Source organism: Phasianus colchicus, chromosome Z (genome assembly GCF_987193195.1).
Source record: "Phasianus colchicus chromosome Z, bPhaCol1.hap1.1, whole genome shotgun sequence".
In the NCBI taxonomy this organism is placed as follows: domain Eukaryota; kingdom Metazoa; phylum Chordata; class Aves; order Galliformes; family Phasianidae; genus Phasianus; species Phasianus colchicus.
The window spans coordinates 34,967,933-34,991,462 of NC_143476.1; the positions used below are offsets into that span (position 1 = coordinate 34,967,933).

General features: G+C 38.0%; 2 long non-coding RNA genes across 2 annotated transcripts; both read right to left on the reverse strand.

Annotated features, from left to right (window-relative positions):
* Positions 1 to 14,051: 14,051 nt before the first annotated feature.
* LOC149912847 (uncharacterized) lies at positions 14,052 to 23,363 on the reverse strand. The gene is made up of 4 exons (XR_016462185.1): positions 23,028 to 23,363; positions 17,315 to 17,481; positions 15,498 to 15,567; positions 14,052 to 14,198 (listed from the first exon to the last, which is right to left on the reverse strand). It is a non-coding gene; the product is annotated as an uncharacterized LOC149912847 (long non-coding RNA).
* LOC149912848 (uncharacterized) lies at positions 18,645 to 20,641 on the reverse strand. The gene is made up of 3 exons (XR_016462263.1): positions 20,541 to 20,641; positions 19,982 to 20,444; positions 18,645 to 19,077 (listed from the first exon to the last, which is right to left on the reverse strand). It is a non-coding gene; the product is annotated as an uncharacterized LOC149912848 (long non-coding RNA).
* Positions 23,364 to 23,530: the final 167 nt, after the last annotated feature.

Consider the following 23,530-nt stretch of genomic DNA (forward strand, 5'->3'; position numbering starts at 1 on the left):
CTTGGGTAGATCATGACTGCAAATTTAATAAACCAGCAGATAATGTGAAAAATTAGGAAAGAAAGAAGGAGTGAAGCAGTAGGGTAGATATTCGGTTATGTCATTATCAAAGGTCCAAAGATTACCTTCTTGGACTTTACTGGACAGTAATACTGTCTGAATATCTTATCTCTGAAGGCACAACACAATGAAATTTGCTTTCCGTTGTCAGCTACTAATATAAGGACACATGGAAAATTCTCACAAACATTGAAAGTTTGCAGTACTGGGACTTCCCAAATGAGAAATAGTCTTTTTGACTGGCAACCAGGATCTGGTCTTTCCTCTGCTCAGTTTCCAGTCAGGTTTTGAATCGATGTGAACTTAGCAGCACCCATACAGTTAACAGCAAGGAGGTTTTCACCTAGCTACAGGTAGAGCAGAGACATAGCTCATTTTGTTGACTTGCACATGCTGTCTGGACATATAGATGTATACGTACGTATGTATATAAAAAGATAGATATACATAGATATATGTATATAAAAAGATAGTATATGAACTGTACATACTTTTGTTGGTATTAATAAAAATAGTATAGATTTATTTTATGAGAATCAGCACATGTAATTAAAGAAAAAGTCCATTCATTTTATCACTAAAATGACAGAATTTGTATAAAGACCTTAATTCTTTAATGTCTAAGTGGACTTTTGGAATAAAATATACCAGATAATCTTAAATTTCACAGTTCTAATTATTACTTTATTAGCATACTTCCATAGCTTTGTCTTCTGAGATTTGCCTGACATGGCTTCGTGGGACTTTGAGCAACCTGATCTGGTGGGAGGTGTCCATGCCCATAGCAGGAAGGTTGGAACTAGATAATCTTAAAAGTCCCTTCCAACCCAAACCATTCTGTGATTCCAAGAAAATAGGCTTTAACTTCAGATTACCTCTGCTCTTAGAAAAGTCGATGAACATCATTAAGAATGATGTTTGACAGATACAATGGCATTTTGGCCCATATCTTGATAGAAGAAGTATTGAAGCTGGGATGTGCAAACAAGGGATGTGATTATGCCTCCCCTGCAGAAACTATGTATGACAAGTGCTTCCAGTTGTGCTGGGCTTGTCATGTGGCTGTGTTGCTGTCTCAGCATCTTCTTCCACCCCACAAGCCACTTGGACCTGCCCACTTCCCTGCAGTAGCACCAGTGGTTTCAAGAAGTAGGTGGCCACATACCATCACCTCCTTGCATGAAGCTGGTGCTCACAGCCTAGCATTTGAGGCTTGTTTAGGGTAGGCAAAGCATGGTGTGTGGACTGACACAGTGTGGAGCACATTTTCTGCAGAAATTGCAGCCTTGCAAACAGGTAGAAGCTGTTTGGGAAGCTGAGAACACTCTTCACAGTAACGAAGATGTGAAGCCATCTGTCATCTTGCCTCACACATCTGCTCCTCTTGCTATCAAAGCACCTCTCCACAGTACCATAGAATCACAGACCATAGAATCACAGACCCCATCCAACTCGGCCTTGAATGTTTCCAGGGAGGGGGCATTCATAGCATCACTGGGCAACTTGTTCCAGTGTCTCACCAGCCTTACAAAAGAGAATTTCTCCTTAATATCTAGTCTAAATGGACCCTCTTCCAGTTTAAAACCATTTCCCCTCATGCTGTTGCTACATGCTCTTCTAGAATGTCCCTCCCCAGCTTTCCTGTAGTCGCCCTTCAGGTACTGGAAGGCCGTTATAGGGTCCCCTCAAAGACTTCTCCAGACTGAAGAGCCCCAGCTCTCTCAGCCTGTCCTCATAGGGGAGGTGCTCCAGCCCTCTGATCATCTTCATGGCCCTCCTCGGACCACTCTAACAGCTCGATGTCCTTCTTATGTTGGGGCCCCAGAACTGGGTGCAGTACTCCAGGTGAGGTAGCAGAATAGAGGGGCAGAATCACCTCCCTTGACCCGCTGGTCATGCTTCACTCAATGCAACACGGGATATCATTGGTCATCTTGGCTGCAAGTGCACACTGCCTGCTCATACTTAATCTCTCATCAAACAACACAAACCACAGAGAGATTCATCCATAAGCACAAAAGCCTTCTGGTAAAAAAAAATCTCACAACTTTTACAATTGTGGTTAGAAATAGTGGCAATTGCTTGGGTGATTTTTTCCCCAACACCTCTCAGCAAAACACAATTCACAAGAGAAAGAAATACTATTTTGTATTTCAAACAGTCTTAACATTAAGAACATTTGGAGGAGAAGTACCTTTTAATTAATCTTTTAATGAGACTAGTCAAGCACTGATTAGAGGAAATAAAGAATGGAAAGGAAAAGGCAACAGACTAATTTGATATGCATTTCACATCTTGGGTCTAGGAATGGACTATCATCCTTGCAATTCCAGAACTCTGATATGATCTAATAAAGGATGCTCGCCAAGCCTCAGACACTAGTAGTTTCTGGCAGTTATTGTATTACTCACATTGGTCTTTGAGAATTTCATTTCTTTCTCTTTTTTTTTTTTTTTCTTCTTTTCTTGGAGATATCTGGAAATAAAGAAAAAACAAGCCTCTGAAGAAAACAGAATAGTGTGAGTTGCAATTTTCAGAATAATTGATGTATTGATACTTGTCTTTGAGGAAGGTTGTTTCTCCTCGGAAAAAGTAAATTCACAACAGGCAAATTATAAAATTAATGTTGTATTATACAGGTTGCATAAAGCATGCACATATTGAAATTACTAATGTCCTGTTAAGTGTTTGTTATCTTTCTCTTAATTCATTACCTACCTGTAACTCTTCTTCTGCGGCAACAGTAGCACTGACACTGACACTGTGAGCAGATTTGCATATACCCAAACACAGATACAGAGAGGGAAACTAGTGGCTGGAGTGCAGCTCAGTAAAAAGGGAATAGGAGTGCTGGTGACATCAGGCTAAACACAAGCCAGCAGTGTGCCTTCGCAGCCAAGTGGGCAATCAGTATTTTGGATGCATTAAATACAGATTAGTTATTTGGTCAAAAGAGGGGATTCTCCTGCTATAATTAGAGTGGGGCCTCTCCTTGAGTATTGTGTGCAGCTGTGGGCTGGACAACATGTAAGAGATATCAAAGTACTTGAAAATGTTCAGAGGATGACAGCAAATCTGATGGGATGTCTGGAAGGAGTGTCCTGTGAGGAGAGACCGAGGACGTATGTGTTGTCCAGTCAAACCAAGACTGATCTCATTGCTCTCTACAGCTTTCCGAAGAAGAGGATGGAGAGGCAATGATCCCTTCTTCCCAGTAGCCATGAACAGGACACTTGAAACAGCACCAGAGAGGGTTCAAGTAGGACACTGGGAAACATTTATTTACTGAAAGTGTGGTAAAAAACTGGAACTAGCTTTCTAGAGAACTGGTTGATGCCCGATATCTGTCAGTGGCCAAGGGGAATTTGGAGAATGCCCTCGATAATGTGCTTTAACTTTTAGTAAGCCCTGATGTGCACTGTCTGTTGGGCCTCATGGTCTTTGAAGATCCCTTCCAAGTGAACTACTCCTATTCTATTCTATTCTATTCTATTCTATTCTATTCTATTCTATTCTATTCTATTCTATTCTATTCTATTCTATTCTATTCTATTCTATTCTATTCTGTCCTGTCCTGTCCTGTCCTGTCCTGTCCTGTCCTGTCCTGTCCCATCCCGTCCCGTCCCGTCCCGTCCCGTCCCATCCTACCCTACCTAACCTATTCCATCCCATCCCATCCCATCCCATTCATTCCATCCCATCCTATTCCATCCCATCCCATTCCATTCCATTCCATCCCATTCCATCCCATCCCATCCCATCCCATTCCATTCCATTCCATTCCATTCCATTCCATTCCATTGTATTTGTACAGCTTGTGCAAGAAGGATGATGAAGATAGAGGATTTCTGATGTGCTGGGGAGTTCTAGAAACTTCATTCTTCAGGACTGAATTCAATGGATGGGGTGGTAGCAAAAGTCACCAGGTATTATCTTTTAAAGTCCACAGTCTGCTCTTTATCCTATTTATTTATATAGATCTACTGACTTGCTACAAAGGAGAAAAAGAAATAACGGCAAAAGAACAGACACCAGAGTTTAAGGTCTGTTTGTATCTACAAAGTACAGTTGAATATTCATCAATCATTTTCCACTGAAAGTGTACTAGAATTCCATAGTTTATCATATGTAATTAAAATAAAGAAGTTTGGTTCATAATTTCTTGAAAATGACAGCAGTAAATTTGTGTCTCATTAAGTCTTTGTCTAGCATCTGTCAAATGTCACCAAAGACAAATCAAACTGAGTTGACTGTCATAAATGACCATGTAGAACAAGTGGTCATGATCTGGAAGCTGTTGTCCACATGATTTATTTTACAGCCTGTGGGTACTGACCAAGAACCAATATCGTGCAGAAATTACTAGACATGCTTTTCCCTTCTGTTTCTTAAATTTTCAAAGCTCTCTCAGAGCAGAGATGCCAATACAAAAACATTAGAGGAGTATTATCTCATCTTTTCTTATGACCCATTATTCCAATTGATTGTGTAAAAACATAATCTACATGCATTTTCCTATCCAAAGATAAGCTGAATTCTTGACACTCAGTGTGAATCTGCCTGTGAGGATGAGCATGAGCTGTAGACAAGCAAACTTTCATTCTTTGCTTTTTCTGTTACCTTATGATGGGCAATATAGAAGAAACAACTGTCCTTTTTTCTCCTCGGTTTTATGCAGCAGGACCAAATATGTGCTTAAAGCATAGCATCTTGTCTAAAAACTATTGCCACAAAGCAGAAGACATGTCAGACTTCTATCCTTTTGTTTGTAAGCACTTGACTCATTAAGACATAGAAAATATCTTCCTCTTGCAGTCCTGAACTCATTCCTGAAAGGCAAACTGTGAGTTCTTTCCTTCCAAGAGTGACCAGAAAAGTACCACAGAATCTATTTCTCAATTGATCTGAGTTGCTGGTCCCATAGGATTTGGTTTAGCTTTCAGCTTAGTATCATATCAGAATCATATTATTTTGCATTAAACAAACTTAAGCTGTTTTTAAGAAAAAAAGAAGGAAAAAAAAAAAAAAAAAAAGGATCTGTTCTCCAACAGACCACACTTCAAATCAGATAGAGTCTAGGTTCACTTTTTGTGTATTATTAATATAAAGCTGTGATCTCTAACAATAAATCTATTAGAAATATAAGCCAAGATAAAAGGTATAATGTTCTGCCAATAAATTGACGCAATCTTCTCAGCCAAATATTGTCTAGGAATAAATAATACTCTTAGAAATTATGCTGAAAATGTAGAAAGTGGCTACTCATCAAGAATGGCTTTTAAGCTCTCAGATTTATTTCACTAGTGATGAGTATTTTGAGTATCTTGAAATGTCAATCTGACATAAAAACAATCATTTGCTCCTCCCTTCCCCATCAGCCTCTCTGCAATAAGGCAAGGAAATGTCAGAGGACTAACTGCATCAGAACAGTTTTACTAGGGGGAAAAATGAAAATAATTGCCTGGATGGGATAATGATCACTTGGCAACAACTGACATGAATACTCCAACAGCACAAAATCCATCACAGCAGCTTCTGCTGAAGGGCACACACCAAGCTGGAGAGAAGTCCTCACTGTGTGCCCTATTTAAACAAAGAGGCTGAGCTCCACATTATCAGTGTTGTTCAGAGGTGGGTTTTTTTTCAGATTATCAGAGATAGAACAATTGAACTGGAGAAAGTCTGAAAAAAACAATGACTGTTTCTCTATTTTCTCCCACTTGGTCTCTTGCATTTTGCATGCTTTTAGAGATAACTTCTCACAATGTCTCTGTGCTCTGGTTCATAAGCAAGCATTCAGGTGCCAGAGGTTCACTCCTACATCTCTACCATCTGTGTAAGGCAGTCCAATCTGTTTCTCTGAGCTCTAAGTGAGTTATTTTAACATATGTGGGCTGACCCTCAGATCTTCCTTGTATCTAAAGATATCATGGTGTTATAGGCAAAATGCAAAGTGATTTGATTACCTGCATTGCTCTCCCGTTGTCCTCAGTCAACAAAGCTAAAAGAAGGCTCTGTAAGGCAAAACCTGAAGAAACAGTGACAAAGTAAGTTCTACAAAGTCGGAGCCCAATGAAGTAATTATCTACCAGCTGTACAATTAAATTTTTTCTTCCAACTTTCTTGTGTAAGAAACAACTGCTGCTTTGAACATAACCTATACTATAAATAAGTACTTCAGTTAAAATATGACATAGGCGAATAAGTATGTGGGGAGGGAGCACGGGGGAAGCTGCTTACAAAATTAAAACTTCTGTAAATTTTCCATAAGCATAGCTTTTATATCTTTACACAAATAAAGTAGTAGATGATTACATAATTTAATACTGCTATTTTGGATAAGGTCAAACATATCAACAACTCTCAACAGTAAATTTTGGTCTAAATTGCTCTTAATGTAAAAATATACACAAGAAATATTACAGTTCAACCAGTTAGGTGTCAACATTCTGTTTTTTCAGCATTATTACTCAAAACACTAAGACTAAGTTGTTAACATCAGATTCAAATTGCTGTTGTAGCTAATACAACTGTTAATACTTCCATTCCTTGGAAAGCTCAATGTGTCTTGACCACCACGCACTGTTACAGTGTGTAGACCAAGACTCTTTTAAGACTTCAGGGCATGAGCAAAGCCCCAGGGAAGAACTGCAGAGATAATTCAGGGTTTATTTATTGGAGAGGGAGAGGTATCCAAATGGGTGGAGGAATGGGTAAATGTAACAAAAAGCTTTTTTTGACACTCATATAAAAAGATAATCATGTGAAGTAGCAGTAATCCTTAAGGAATATTTTACTCAAAACGCACATTGCAAGATCAATTGAATGGCTATTATAAAAGACAAAGCATTGAGCTGTTAGCAAAAGATAGGAGTAGCTTGTTCATTGACAGAAAAAAAAAAAAAAAGGACAACACATTCTAGGAAGTGTTGGCAAGGCTCTTAATTTCTCCCATATGTACCAAAAATGAATATTATATAAACTGTTCTTGAGCAGATTTGCAGAAAAGTGTGTAGAGATACTTATGAATGTTTACGAATCAAAAAGCCAAAGTAGGTTAAAACTGCTAGCATTCCAAGGCTCAGGAAAGGATTCCTCTGGGAAGATGAGGATAAGTTTTAAACACTAGATCTTTGTCGGACCTTCCAAGTCTTTTAATTTTTCATGTCAAATAAAATTATCACATGTTCAATAAAATTCAGACCTAGATAATGGTTTTATTTTGGTTAGACTGACATGCAGACATATTTAGCATGCAGTCTTAGTACAGCAGAAATGAGCCACATAAATATTTATTCAGAATGACAGAATTTAGTAGCAGTTTGACTCAGTCACTGAACAGACCTTAGCAAGTTCAAACTTATTTTCAAACCAGCAGTGAATTAGCTTCTCAGTCAGTCTTCAGAATCATCTCCTGCAAACCCAGTACATGAAATTCCATCTGCCTTTTCCAGTCTGAATAGATTTCTTGCCTTGCCTGTATATAAAAAACAGTGCAACCTGAATTGAAAAAAATAAAAATAAAAAGAGATGAAAAGCAATTCTGCAAACAATGAAGCAGAAAAGCTTTTAGCAGAGTTTGGCTCTATAAACGTCTCAGCATACTTCAGCATATACTGACTTTCTGACCTGCCACACATTGGATTAGTATTTAACTTAGGTATGAAGAGCAATATTAAACAGAAAAAAAGAAATCACTAGTGATTGACTGATGAAATTTTAATGCCATTCATTCAAAATACATCACAACCAACCCATGCTCATTGTTTTAAATATAGTGTACTACCTTGCTTTATAGAATCACAGAACTCTCTAGGTTGGGAAGACTTTCAAGGTGATCAAGTCCAAATGTCAAGCCTGACCTACAGTCACTAAATATATCCCATAGTGCCACATCCACACATTTCTCAGTAACAAAACACATACTTCTCACATAAAGAAAAATGCTAGATTGTGAATTTTTACAAATAGTCATCCCTGTGATGTAGCTCTAGATTGTTGCATTTGCACTCATTTTAACAACTGTCAAGGCTGAAATCTTATGTTTACCTACAAATCTACTGCCACTGTGAAGCTTTTGGTTTAGAATCAGCAAGTGTGGAAAAACAGACAGTATGAAGTGTGAAAAAGAGGAGAAATAATTAATGCAGATGGTAATCTTGGCTATTCTTACCATTAAGGGCATTCAAAACAATATGCTTCCAATTTTTTAAGGGATGTAGAAGTATTGTCTGAACAGTTACTCATATCAGCTGTTCAATTTTGAACTGCAAATAGCCACAGGAAAGAGATGAAAAATTCCATCTTCATTCTATGAAGAAACAGTTCCCTATATTCCCTTCACTGCATTACCTCTGTCCTTTTTCTTCTGCTTTATTACCTTTGGGAAATAGCAAGCAAAATTTCTCTATTCTCAGATTTTTGACCCTCTTATCCTGATAAATTAGGCATATTTATTTTACATGACCCCTCTTTGCTTACTGATGAACTTCCTCTTTAATGAGTAGAAAACCTTTCTTTGAAAAGGAAAAGATGTATTGCTATAAACCATAGACTTAAACACTTTCAGTAGTCTTGCTTGCAGTCTGAAAGACTTCTAACTGTCAAAAAACATCCATTCCATGAAACTTCTCCTTGAATGTGTACTGTCAAGAACAATAAAAAAGGTATATCTGGTCTGCAGGAAAGGTCATAGATCTTATTTCTAACAGCATACAAAAGGCCAGGCTGGAAAATTCAAGACATTTTCTTTTAAGAAAAGTTGATTGTGAATGCAGTTTTATGTTCCACAGCCCATGACTTTATCTGAACTCTTTCTACTGCATACTCAAGACGGAGCAGTGAGCGTTTTAGGCTGCAAATTCACAAGGCTTATTTGCAATTCCAAAAGAAAAGTTCACAAAAACTAACCATTTCCTGGCAGTATTTGTAATCTGTATATGTATATCTATATGTAATTACTTTGAAACCTGTTTTTGTCAAGGTGTCATGGATAACCTACATGAATCATGGAACTCAGCCTGTAATTTATCTGCACATATCACACCAGTGAGGCACTGCAGTACTAATCAAATTAAACAGGCATGTTGCCTGGAATTTGAAGCTCTGAAATAGCACAATGGAGCTGTTCACCTTAAAGCTGTTGATGCTGGTTAGTGAGGTAGTCTTTCTGTTCTTAAACTTTTGCCTTTACTTTGTTACTGGAAATCAAAGAACCTTGGCACTGAACCTGAAAATGAACACCTGCCTTTTCTGCACCACGGTGGTGAATCACATGCCATATTTCTCTCTTAGTTCTCGGAGTAAAGACAAGTTAGCAATGCAAAACTTTCTAATGTCATTTCTGGAGTATCATTTCACTTGCTCAAGTATATATGCATATTAAATAGACATTTGCTTTTTTTTCTGAAATTACGGATGCATATACATAAAGACTTTTTTTTTCATACCATCAATTTTTTTTCTTTTTTTTTTCAGAGTACTGCAAGATGAATATCTGCTGAATAAATCTAGACACTGAACAAATGTGATTTCTATTCAAAAAAAGAATGGGACTAGATTTTAGCAAACACCTTTTTTCTCAGGATGTGAGTTGTATAAGGTTTGGATAAACAGAATTTCAGTGTTAGAGATTTGAACAACTATTAGAGAACTGAATATGTAAAAACATTGTTCTCAGAGCATGCAGAGCCAAAATTTCTGTATAAATATCCCTAATTCTCTTTAATAATAATAAAAAAACATCTTAAATATCTCATAGGGCACTGATGGTGCAGATTTTTATCATGCCATCACAACTCCAAGATGGCAGGAAAAAAAAAAGAAAAAAAAACAACCCAATACACAAATGTATAGTCTAAAATAAATTAGTCCAGACCACTTGGATTAATAGCTGTTTTCTGCCTTTAGAAGTATGGCTTTGTCTTTCAGCCTGTGGGAACAGAATATCAAGTGTGCTCAGTTGCATTGTTGCTTAGGAGCACATTACTCAGCATATCCTAATGCAGTTTATTGATCCTCTGCTCAGGAAGAGAAGTAATCATATCCAAACTGCCAAAAACTGGTAGCACACTGCAAGCCTCAGCACACCTGGCTAGAAATGGACCTACTTTTCCCACCCTCTAACTACCTCAGAAAACCAAACCAGAGTAGTTTTCTATTTATGGCTACTGAAATTTAAGCTGGTGAATAATGCAACAGATAGAGGCTGTGTTTTCAAAGATGAGTCAACTGTAAGAAAAAGCTCTGACTCTGAGAACTAGAATACAGTTGGTCAAATATAACCTTTCAGTGTACATCATTCTTCAAAGGAGGCATTCCCAATTAAGAAGTGCCCTTGTACAGCAGTCTATACTGCTGGCCCAGACATCTTAAGAACTAGACTCAAATGCAATCCCACATAAAGATGCAGCCAGGATTTAAATTGTATTAAAGGATAGTCAAGGTTTACACTGCACCTGATAAAATGAGCTTCAGAAAGTTCAAGTTATGTCTGGATATTGGATAAAATTCACTTCAAAACCATATGCTACAAATTGTGAAAGAAAGCACCAATGCATCCTTGCTGGTGACAGGAATCAATACTAGTGACAGCTTGGTAAGTGACTCACAAAGAGACCCTGAGAAGAAAACGCTTTGAGTGAGGTTGCTGGTGGGTCTTAGGAAGGGAACTGTGAGTTGTAATAACCTTTTCAGCATACCATTATGGATCAAAAGATGCCATAAAGAGCATAGATATGATCTTGAGAGTGTTTTGCATTACTTCACAATCCAGAAACACTATAGAGGATTCAGAAAACTGCCCAGACTCATTCTCAAAGTTCAACTCTATCCATTTTACGAACTGGAAACAATTTTTTGGTTCAACACCACCCTATCCAACATGACCTAGTATGATTAACTCCAATTTTTTTCTGTATACAATTGAAAATTATAAATAGCAATTTTTATCAGAAACCAGTGACAGAGCCAAAACAAAGCTACAGGTAAGTAAAGAGAGAGGCCAGTCCCAGAGATCAAGCCACTGTAATCATTGTGAATGCGATATTGCTTAAAACATTTTTATTTTTCTTTTCCTTCCATTATGATACAAAGCCTATTAACTACATCTATCCTGTCAGTCCCAGCTTGTGCTCTTCCCTCCAAGGAAAGCTCATCATTTCAGGGATTGATCTATTCAGAAAGTCCCTCCACATGGAGAGATTATCCTTAGAAACTGGAGTGGGATATTAATTAAAGACTTACAAATGTTTACCTCTTTCTATTTGTATTTCATTTGAATTTTTTAGCTTGATTTTAGGATACAAGGATTGAATCAGTTATTTTGTTTTCTCTACTCTGCTATTATTGGTATAAAAGTTTAGCTTTAATCACAGGTGTTACCCACTTTGTACCATTGGACATTACAGATAAAATAACGATAACCATTACTGGAAGAAAAAGCAAGAACAATAAGACCCATTTCACATAGAATTCAATGAACATGTCTAGATTATCCAGTTTTAAAAGCATTCAACAGTATTTTAAAAAAGCAATTTCGATATTAGTAGATCTAATAGCTGTACTTCTTGCTATTAACTTTAATGTTTATTAGAGCAGAAGATAAAAACATGCTGAAGGCTGAAACAAAGCTTCATGAGAACAGTCACAGACTTCCTTGCTCTTTGCCTTTTAATTTTAAGTTGCACAGAATGGATGCTAAATATGGCAAAACAATATGGCTCTGATGCTTTAAGAAGGAACTGAAAAACTTTGTGGAGTCCATTTCAATCCTTATAATGAAAGCATAAAGTCAATCAACAGAAAATCCGAGACAGATTATAGCACTAGGATCATGAATTTCCCTCATCCCAACTCAACGATAGCATCTTCGTATGATTGAAAGACATCTTGTGAGGTTACCACACAAGTATAATTATTTCCCTAAAGCAAAACTGAACAGTGGCCAACAACTAAATAGGAGAATTACTGCTTCCCATAAACCGAAAATGCCCAGTCTCCCAAGAGACTTATTACCTATATTACTTAATTGCATGTGAAACTCTGATCATGGTTTCAAATTCTAGTAGCAAATGACAGGAAACTCCACAAGACCATTTCTACACACTTACTGTTCATTTCTTTCAAATACGTTATCCAGAATAAAGTTTGGTGTAGCTTTTAGTTAGCTGTTATAAATGCATTTCTCTACCCTCTAGAATCTTCCAATTTTCCTTTTTCCATCATTCAAACATTTCAAATACTAATGGCTGAAATTTACTGTTTCTTGTCCATTAGAAAGCATTACATGAATTTACCCTATTAGCTCAAATTGCAGCTTAAATCTGCAACTTGCAGCTGTGAATGTAACAGGATGGGGTTTCCTACCCAATCCTCATTCTCATTCATCCTCAGCCATCATCTCTGGGAGGAAAAATGAAAACAGGCAAACAAACATTGCATTACCAATTCCTTAGTTAAGTCGTAAATGTTTTGCTATGACAGAAACTTGTTCACACACACTGCAAATCTACATGTTGTGCATATTAGAAGTGGCCTGTTGAACTGAATTAGGAATTAGTTTCTTGAGTCTGGTTGTATTGAATGATGGTAAATTGCAACAGTTTTGTGTGTGGAGTTTTATCTTTTTGTGTAGAACTTCCTTAGATTCCTGGAGTATGTTAATGATCTCCATTTCTTAGACTTCTAAATAAATAACCATCCTTTATTTTGAGCTGGGAGCATTTGCCCAGGAGTGATACCTATGTGGCACCTGTGCCCAAAATCACTGTCTCCTTCTGACATAAAAAATACCCTCAAACCTGATATTCAGTGCATTGCAGTTCTGATTTAAAATTGGAAAACTATCAAGCCATGCTGATAGCAAAACTTTAATCCATGCCGGGATTATTTACAAGATAGGTAATGAGGTGACCACACAGAAATCAGGGCATTTTCATTGTACAGAACTCTCACTGACATTCATCTCAATCAGCAGCTTCACACAAGGAGGAAAAAAATGTAGTATGGCTGGACACACTTATTCCTCCAGAGAGCAGGTCTCCACAAGACTGAATATTGAGTCTGACACCAGCCAATGGTACTTGGAAAGTTTGGAACAATGTACCGCTTCATGACAGCATCCAAAACACCTAAGAGAGGATTTACAGTAAAATATGCTACAGGACAGTCCAGCTCATGGATAATCACCCACAGTCTGTGAGCAGTGGGAAGTGCCACTTTTACATGGTAACTAAATAGTTGTGTCAGGGCCTGGAGCTGCAATCCATGATTAATTTGCGGGCATGTGTTATTGCTGAGAGTGGTGAAATTAGTGTTTGCTGGAAATCTGAAGGTAAATGGATGTGTGCAGAATTTAGTGGATAGAAAAACCTGGCTTGTTGAAAGTTTTGACACTGATCAAGGAGGTTGAAATGAATAACTGTCAGAGACCAGGTGGTAAAAGCAAATGAGTTTGTACCTGAAAGTTGAGTTGTCAGATGTCTTCACTGAATTGTTTCTACACTGGGTAGCTGTCCTATTGTTTCCAATTATTTGTGTCTATGTGGCAGCAGATGGGAGACAACTCTTACGCCTATCAAGAAGCACAGCCATTTTTCAGTCTGGCTCTGTGTTGTACATTAAATCAAGACACAAGTTATCAGCATGCAAAGGATCTGATCGAGTAAATAGTGAATACATTTTCCCTCATGCTGTGGCAGAAGTATTTGTCTTAGTTCTGATTCATGTTCTAATGCAGTAAAACCCATGCAACTGATGGAAAATAACCTACATGCATTTGTGACCCAGTTCTGTCTCTCACTCACTAAGCAGGGGCCCTTCAGGGCTGGTGGAGACCAAACTTCCCTGACTGCAGATTACATTCTTTGCAGTGTTTGACCTGGACAGATCAAACTGTGCAGCAGCACAGGGCTCTTGTGCTCAGTATCTCTATCTTAGGATGGAACTGTACATGGTCTCACAACCAAAAGCCACCAACCTGTAGCTGACTTTCGGGAAGGCTGCTCACCATCCAAACCTAGGCAGTGACCATGCGTGATGGGATAATGACACTCAGCCATCCCCAAAAGCAGCTGCAGAAGTTATCTCTGTCTGTAAAGTGTCCTGAGACTCTTGATTGCTTTTTCAGTGCAAACCTGCTGGATAAACACATTGGAGCTGGAATACATGCACATCTGTGGAGCTGCTCAACTCTACAGCACAATGTATATATTAAATGAAGCAATAAATAGAGCAATAACATAGTAATAATATAATATAAGTGAGCGATAATTTCTCCTCAGAAGGAGTGGTCAGACACTGGAACAGGTTACTCAGGGAAGTGGTGGAGTCACCATCCTCGGAGGTGTTAAAAAAATGTGTAGATGTGGCACTGAGGGAAATTATTAGTGGGCATACTGAGAATGGGTAATGGTTGGACCAGATGATCTTAGAGGTCATTTTCAACCTTAATGTTTCTATGATTTTACTCTGCATTCTATTGGGTTACATGCAGAGCTAGAAAACAGAGAGTCCTTTGGGCATAGGAAACTATACAATGAAAGATTTCAGAACTTCTAGATTCGTGTCTGCGAAAATATTACAATTAATTTATTCATCGTTTTGCCTTTTGAGCAAAATAATGCCATTATTTTGGTATATTCACAAACAACTTTTCCTTCAGTAGTATTTTTAATTTTTAAATTCTTATAAAGAGACAAGACTATTGCAAAGTGGAGAGATTGTTGGTTGAACACTCCATGCATGTATATTTCACTTTATAGAATATTTCTTCACCCCACTCCATCATCTCATAGATATGAGCACACTAAGTCCTAATTTGCTCCAGGAACAATGACAATTTCAGTTCGGTCTATAAATTTTTGGAAAGTTCAGAACCTCTGGTTAAACAGCCATCTGGAAAGGTGAAAGATAGAATGTAACACAGGCACTACTGCATGACCAAGAGTAATATAGATTTCTTTTCCTTGTAATGAGCTGATAAAGGAAAGAAGGGTAAATGCTTAAATGACAGTTTGTTTGTCTGTAACAATTATTCATACATTTCTATGATTTTTTAAAAATTTTTTATTTTTAGTATTTAAATTGAGAACTGTATTCAAGAACAGCAAAGACAAGAACAGAGTAGCAGAAAGGAATTAATTAAAAGCTTAGGGCAACTAAAACTCCTGAGTCATGTAGCAGCACTTCGGCTTTATGTGAGGCTAGCAAAGAAAATGAGGTCTGGATTGGAGCAGAATTGGGACTGTTACAGTCCAGCAGCACTTTTTTCATCATTTCATACCACAGAGGCAACTGCATTGTTCCTAGCATGGATGATACAGTTTTCTTCATAGCTGCATGCTCTCTTTTATATATACGTGTATAGAATGAGTGAAAAATATTCTTTCCAACTCTCTGACAATTATAATGACAAATGTGGAAAGCTTTTCTTTTACCAAACTCCTGTGAAGTACACTAGGCATCAGGAAAATCCTGTGTTCTCTCCTTAAATGACTGGCACTTTACCTAAGAAATATATAAAAATTTGTTAGGCATGTTTAACTTGATCTGCTGTTGAACTTTTGAAAGTAGAAAATGTAGTAGAAATTCTTTTACTCCAAAGATGCTATTCATTACAAATCACGTTACAAAGCTGGATTTCATTCTATTAAATATTCAACTCCAAGCAGCTAAATGCAGAGTTTTAAAAAACATTCTTACTTCAGACCTTGAAATGTCTGAAATCTAAATGTGAGAGAGGCAATTCTCAACATCCATTGTTCATAATATAACATTCATATTTCACCAAGGCAGAAGACTAAATTCAGTTGGCCAGTACTTTTCTATAACTACCTAAATTCTCGCTTAAAAATAACTGTGCATCATCCTCAGAAAGGCTTTTGCTCTCTCCATCCCTGGTGCTTTCAAGACTACATTGGACATAGCCTCCAGCAGCTTGGTATCATATCATGGCTGCTCCTGTGTTGAGTTGGAGGTTGGACTAAGGACTTCTTGGGGTCCCTTCCCACATGCACAACTTCAGATTAAGCATTCCAGCCAAAGGGAGAGATTTGACTAAATCCAGGTTGACAGAAGCCAGCTTCATCCACATAAATTGTGTTTTAGAGTCAAATCTGATTACTCTGGCAGCAGAGGAACTTGAATGCACAGATCAGAGCTGCAGAAGGAGGCTTCTCAGCAACGTCAAGATGTCAGGATCACATAGCATTTCTGAAGTAGCATCATCAGGTTACGTATCCTGTATTGCAAATTCGCTAGTGAACCGAGCCCACAAGAGTATAATAAAAATAAACAAACAGAAGGTTTTATACTTCTCAGAATTAATTCCTATGATACTTAGCATAGAGGAGGAATAGTGTGCCCATGTTCATTTCTAAGATATATCAATTTCTTTGAGGAACACTTCTCTTTTAAGGTTTATGGCTATAGGAATGTCCACAGTAAGACTTTTATGAACCACCTGCATTTGTCTTGAAAATCTTTTTGTTCTGAAAAGTGGGGAAGTGTGTCTCCATACATGATCTTAATTGACCTGCTTCTCATTTCAAGTGACAGATACTAACAAATGAGGTTAGTTCACCTAATTTTGTTATCATAGAAACAAAGTAAATGCTATAATGAGCTTTCTAAGTGGATAAAGAAGCTGAAACTCTGCAGTGATCTGTACACTTACAATCTTGGTTATATTCCTTCTTCTGTGTATACATTAAAATGAAAACTTGTAGTTTTGTTCAAAAATCATCAGTCCATTTAAGTGGTCAATGGTACACACACACTAAATGTATTTTGCATTTAAATGCTCCTATTTTCAAATTGAACGTAGACATTGTTTGGCTGGTAAACACGTTTTAATAAACAATCTGTTTTTTAATAACTAACAAAAAAATCATGTCACATTACACTGCTTCCGCCCACCTTACCTAAAGAAAATGAATTATGAATAATCAACTCCAAGGTCCCAAGGAGTAGCTGGAAGAAATCAGTGTTAGGTAAGACAAACTATGGTATTAAATCCATAGTATATGGTTCAACATATTCATCCACCCTACTCTATTTCTATACTTCTATATTATTCTATTTTATATAGGCAACTGTACAGAAGAAAATTCAAATCTTTAAATTATCTTTTCAAGTCAGTTTATAATGCTGGAAAGAGGGCAAAGGGGAGAATACAGAGAAGTTAAATGGAACATTTAATTGTATTATAGCACTGAGATTAATAAAAAACAGGAGGAGTAGCAGCCTAACTTACCTCCCAAGGAGGTACACTCATTGATTCTTCTTCCTGAGGTGATGCTCCACAGTTAAAATCATGTGTTCTATCTTAACTCATATCTTTCGTGCTTCAATTGGAGACAGGGCTAAAATTTCAGTGCAGAAAGAGACCACTGGCTGCTTTATGCTTCTGCCTCCATTGATCTAGGAGCACAGAGGAGTATATAATTAAAATGGGGAGGGACTCTAAAGTGTAGCAATGGGATAAGGGATAATGTTTTTAACCTAAAAGAGGGGATATTTAGATTGGATATTTGGAAGAAAGTGTTTACTCTGATAATAATGCAGCACTGAAACAGAGAATCTGAACCCTGTCCCTGGAGGTGCTCAAGGCCAGGTTGGATGGGTCCCTAGGTCTAGTGGTCTAGTGGAAGGTGTCTCTATTCATAGTAGGGGCTTGGAACAGAATGGTCTTGAAAAATCCCTATCAACTCAAACAGTTCTGTGATTCTGTGTAACTCGTGCATGTGTGAGCATAGGAGTAAACCAGACTGCATCAATTGTCTGTTGAGCCATTTTCAGATAGGGAAGTGGAGAGTCAGGAAGTTAAAATCGCTTTTGAAACAAAATATAAAAAAAATTGAAAGCATTTCATACAAATAAAACCCTATTTTATCCATTCTACCACCAATCTAAATAGTAAAATAAGCTTTACATGCAAATTTGCAGGTATGCATATCCATAATGTTGTTCATTATTTCAGCAAGATTATACATGGATAATCATATATTCTAGATGTACAAGTAAACGGAAATGACATAAAGAAACCTTGCAAAATAGCTTGATGAGAGTGGGGGAGGAGGGAGAATCCTCTTTGCTAATAAGAGGTCCACGGAGAAAAAAGAAAATAAAACCTTACCAAGATTATTTTAGAGCAGGGACATTTATTTGATCACTGTTTCAAAGTGTCTGCACAAAGAGGAGGAAGTATCTGAGGCTCAAGGACTTTTCATTCTTCAAAGGAAGATATAATAAGGTGTGCCCTCTGAAACCAGACACTCCCTCAGACAAATGACACAGTTGCCTGCTCACCAGATAAATAGAATTAGGTGGGCTGAAGGCACCCCCACTGGTATCTTACTGAAGACACATTGGAGACTTACCAGTTCTCCCTCCAACAGCCCACCTTCTACCCTCCAATTATTTGCTTTCTGGGAGAGAATCTTCAGTTTCCGTAAAGTGAGGAAAAAACACAGCAATGAGGCAGATGTATTTTTGAAGCTCCAACACAACTTGATAGTGTTAAGGAGCTTGAGGAAATAAATGCCAAAGTACCTGAGTAGATTTTACTGACATGGAGGCTTAAGTGTGTAATTACTCACAGCAAATACCCATAGTCAAAGGAAGGGAAAAATGTCTTTGGACTAGCACTCTGGAAACAGATGGCCTTGCAGCATCTGCAGGAGCAACACAAGAAATGTTTTCATTTGAAGCAGACCAAGTGAAGCAGAGCAAAAGCTGAACCCTACACAAAGCTTCCCCAGCTCATCTCCCTTACTGCCCTGGAGGCCATATTGCCATCATGACTGGGGGATTAAACTGATCCATGTTGAATTGCTGTACTGTAAGACATGCTAAGCAATAAAAGAAGTTTTTATAAGCAAAAGAGGTAGCTATTCAAACCTAGGAAATTCAAACCTAGCAGCATTTTAGCTATGGTCTCACCTTTGTGACGACTCTTTAATTTCGGTTTACAGTTATTAAGGCATGAATCACAGTGACTAGATTATTTTTGCATTGCTAGAAATGAAGATAGAAATAGAAAAACAATTTTAAAAGACAGTTGTCTTAATTCAGAGTAGACAGTTCTGATGCAAATCAGAAAAAAAAAAAACACACATTTACATGGGTATGTATTTTTAGAACTGAACATTTAGTATTCCAATTAAATCAGGTTTTCTCTCCACACTGAGTATGTTTATTGTCAACAGAGAGAAATGAACAAATCTCTCCTCCCCTCTGCCTTCCTTCAGTTTTGTGATTGAATGTAAAGAAGGAAAAGAATAAATTTTGGTGGGATAGGGAGAACCAGAAAAATTGCAGACTGTGTTTCTTCTAGATTTGATCATTCCTATTGAAACTGCTTTAGTTGGACTTCTTTTTGGCAAGCAGCAAATTCTGAAAACTTTTAGATCTTCACCGTACCCTAACAAGAAGGTAACTCAGAGCTTCTTTAGAGTTTCTGTCATACAAAGGAACAACTTTGCAAACATATCTGTGAGTGGGCTCCAACCATTCTCTGCTTCTAAGAGTTCTTATCTGCCTATTTGCTGCATTGGCAATTGCAAACATTAAGCAGATGATATGACACTTCAGTGTTATTTATTTTGTTTGAAAATTATTTGCTTTGAGAAGTACTGTCTTTTCTTTGTTACAGAAACTTTCTTACCATTCCCCTAATACTAAATATAATTTATTTATGATATTTTCTGCCAAGAGCTGGACTGCAGGTACAGTATCGCTCCTACATCCTTGTTTTGAAAGCCTATCCAGAAATATGAAAAATAAAACGAGCCTGATGGCATTCACTGGGCTTCTCTTTCCCACTTAGAAATACTAATAAAGCATTGTTTCCCAAGTTGATCAGTCTGAAGGAAAAAAAACTCCCCAACAAGGCAGATAAGTAACGAAATGCACACAGTACCTGGAGTATAAAGGTATTTGAGCGTCCCTTCCTCAAGTTTAGGAGTGTGGCACTTAGAAGATCAAGTTTTCTTCTCTTGCCCTTCAGTATCACTACCTTACAGTCCTGGGGTCTGCTTTCAGTGCTCGTAGATAGTGAAGTCTAAATTAAGTTGCCATGTACCAGGTGGTACAAGCATTTCTCATCTCGGTGACACTTAGCAACGCTCCATTGCAGAAACTTTTCCTCACCATTAGGCATCCCTAGAATTTGTCATTTACCTTTGCAGCTTGCTGCTGTCTTCTACCACACATCATCCTTCCAGCAAACGTCAGTGCAACCTTCAGAACACTCACCATCTTCCCAGATACTGGCAAATATTTAATAGATACATCTGTCTTTCAGTCATCACTACATTTTCTTATTGTTGCTATTATTCTGGTGGTGAAAAATAGGAAACTATTTCCATGCCCTTTTCTTCTCCCTGAAATATTAAAATTTGCACCACAAATCTGTAAGCCACTCATTTTCTTGAATGTGCATGTATTCAGATGCCACCAGTTGCCTCAGCCTCCTTTACCTGGAGCTGCAAGCTTTCCAGTTTGTGAAATACCTCCTCTTTTACAGAAACATCCTCCTTTCTGTGGGATACTGACTCGATCTTGCCTGCAGCTTTTCACTCTCCTAGCATACCTAAGGCAGGAAAAGGAACACCTAATTTCTCTTGACAGTGGTAAGAAGATAGTCTTGCAAAAGAACTTTGAAAAGTCTCTTGGGATATTATACTTAGATTTCTCACCAGAGGAAGGAGCAATGAGACTCCTCAGTGGCATATTTTAGGATTCATAACTCTGAGAAGCTCCAAGCACCCATCCTTCAGAATGCAAAACCACTTAGTGTTTGCATTTTAAGCAGTGATCTATTTGTCTTGTTACTGCTTGCAGTATAAACTGAAGAAGAGCACCAAAAAGTGTTGTTGACCACAGGACTCAGAAGGAACTCAGTGTTTCACTTCCACATTTGGAGTACAAATTTGCAGAAGCATCAAAATAGAACATAGAAGGTTTGGCTAGTCTCTGTTATCTGCTTTTATTCACTCAGTTTCTCCTCTTATGTCAGTGTCACACTTAGAGTTACTCATCTTGTGATGAAAAAGAAAAAATGCAAATATAACAGCAATATGATGTCCATGTTGTGGGTAAATATATCTGTCCACAATTCCCCTCTTTAGCAAAATGCAAGAAGAAAATAGGATGAAATATCTCATGAGATCAAGATTAGGCATGTGAATGTTAAAAACAAAACAAAAAACAACAAGGCTGCAGCTGGAAGAAAAGAGTAAAAATTGGGATTTATTGTCTTATTTTCATCAGCAAATTATCATTTCCAGGAAGCAGGTCATCAGTGGTTGCTTCAGAAGACAGATTTACAATGAGTACCTCTTCCTCCTTTTCTTAGTAAGCATGGCATCATGTGGTATGAAGCATATTCTTGTCCAGTTTGGGTCAGCTGTCCTGGTTCTGTCCTATCCCAGCTCCTTGTGCACCCCAAGTTTAGAATCATAGAATCACAGAATCACCAATGTTGGGTAACATCTCCAAGATCATCTAGTCTAACTGTCCACCCATATTTCCCCACTATACCATGTCCTTTAGTGCAGCATCTAAACATTTCCTGAATACCTCCATGTACGATAACTCTACCAGGCCCCTGGGCAGCCTGTTCCATTGCGTGACCACTCATTCAGAGAAGAAATTCTTCCTAATATCCAGCCTGAATCTCCCCGTTGCAACTTGACCTCTCATTCTATTGATGTTATCCAGAAGCAGAGGCCAACTCTCACCTCGACACAACTTCCTTTCAGGGAGTTGTAGAGAGCAATAAGGTGTTTGCTGAGTCTCCTCTTCTCCAAATTAAATAATTCCCTCAATCACTTCCCATAAGACTTGTGCTCCAGACTCCTCACCAGCTTCATTGCCCTTCGCTGGACAAGCTCCAGGAACTCAGTATCTTTCTTATAGTGAGGGTTTTCTGCTATTCCAAGCAGATGCTAAATATTGTAGAAAATAAGCAAGGTTCACAGGAAACGTGATCCTAAACTGTGATTGTATCTCTATGTTTCCAAACAAATAAAATTGTTCCAATATAGGTTTATGGTTCTTGAACAATACTGCTGAAAGAGACAGTAATAGCTTTGGCTCCAGCCACTACTAAATATTGAGAAATCACTTTATAAAGCAATATTCTTCATTTCTTATTAACACAGAGGCTGGAGTTGACCAATTTGAGGGAATTTACTGAAATTACGCGTGAAGTAGATACAATATCCACAGAGAATATAACAGATAGGGCCTGTAGTAAAAAGAAATGAATATAATATTGCTGAACAAGAAACATATATCTAGCATGAGCATACATGACAGATACTAATGTGGCTCTAGGCGCTCAGCAGCAGAGAGATCTATTTTGCTGTAGGTTTATTTGAGCAAAGGTTAGAAATTACATTGCCTCCTACTAAGAGCTAAGTAAATCAAATTTCCATCAATGAAGAAAAAGAACAAGAAAAATCGTGTTCTTTTACAAGACTTTTTAATGGATAAATAAGACCAGAAATTTTAATTCATTAATGAATGATGTATCAGCAGGATTGATAAACTGATAATGTGACTTCACTGTCACATATTGTGAATTTAAAAAAAAAAAAAGAGAGAGACTTCATTCTCAGTCACTACTTACTCTTCAGACCAATTTTCCTTGCTAGAAGTCTAGAAATGAAACGTCCCTGAATTTGAGGTGTAAATTTTTCCAATGCTACTGCATTAAGATGTGAAAGCCCAATCATAGAATCGTAGAAACATAGAATGGCTTGGGTCGGAAAGGATCTCAAGGATCATCAAGTTCCAACCGCCATCTGCTGGATCACACACTAGCTCAGACTGCCCAGGGCCTCATCCAACCTGGCCTTGAACACCTCCAGGGATGGGGCCTCACTGAGCAGCCTGTGCCAGCACCTCACCACTCTCTCGATAAAGAACTTTCCCCTGACATCTAATCTAAATCTTCTCACCTTTAGTTTAAAACCATGTCCCCTTGAACTATCAATATCTACAGGCATAAAAAGTTGACTTCCTTCATGTTCACAAATTCCCTTTAGATATCGGAAGGCCTCATTGAAGTTTCCCTGCAGTCCTTCTCTTTTGCAGGCTGAACAAGCCCAGTTCCTTCAGTCTGTCTTTATACGAGAGGTGCTCCATTCCTCTGATCATCTTTTGGACCTCCTCTGGGCCTTCTCCAACAGCTCCACATCTTTCTTGTGTTGGAGGCCCTAGACCTGGACACAGTACTCTAGCTGGGGCCTCACAATGGCAGAATAGAGGGGGACAATCACCTCCCTGTCCCTGCTCACCACTTCTCTTCTGATGGCACCCAGGATACCACTGGCCTTATGAGCTGCAAGGGTACACTGCTGGCTCATGTTAAATTTTTTATCAACCAGGACCCCTAAGTCTTTCTCAGCAGGGCTGCTCTCAAGAAGTTCTTCTCACAGTTTGTATTCATATCTGGGATTTC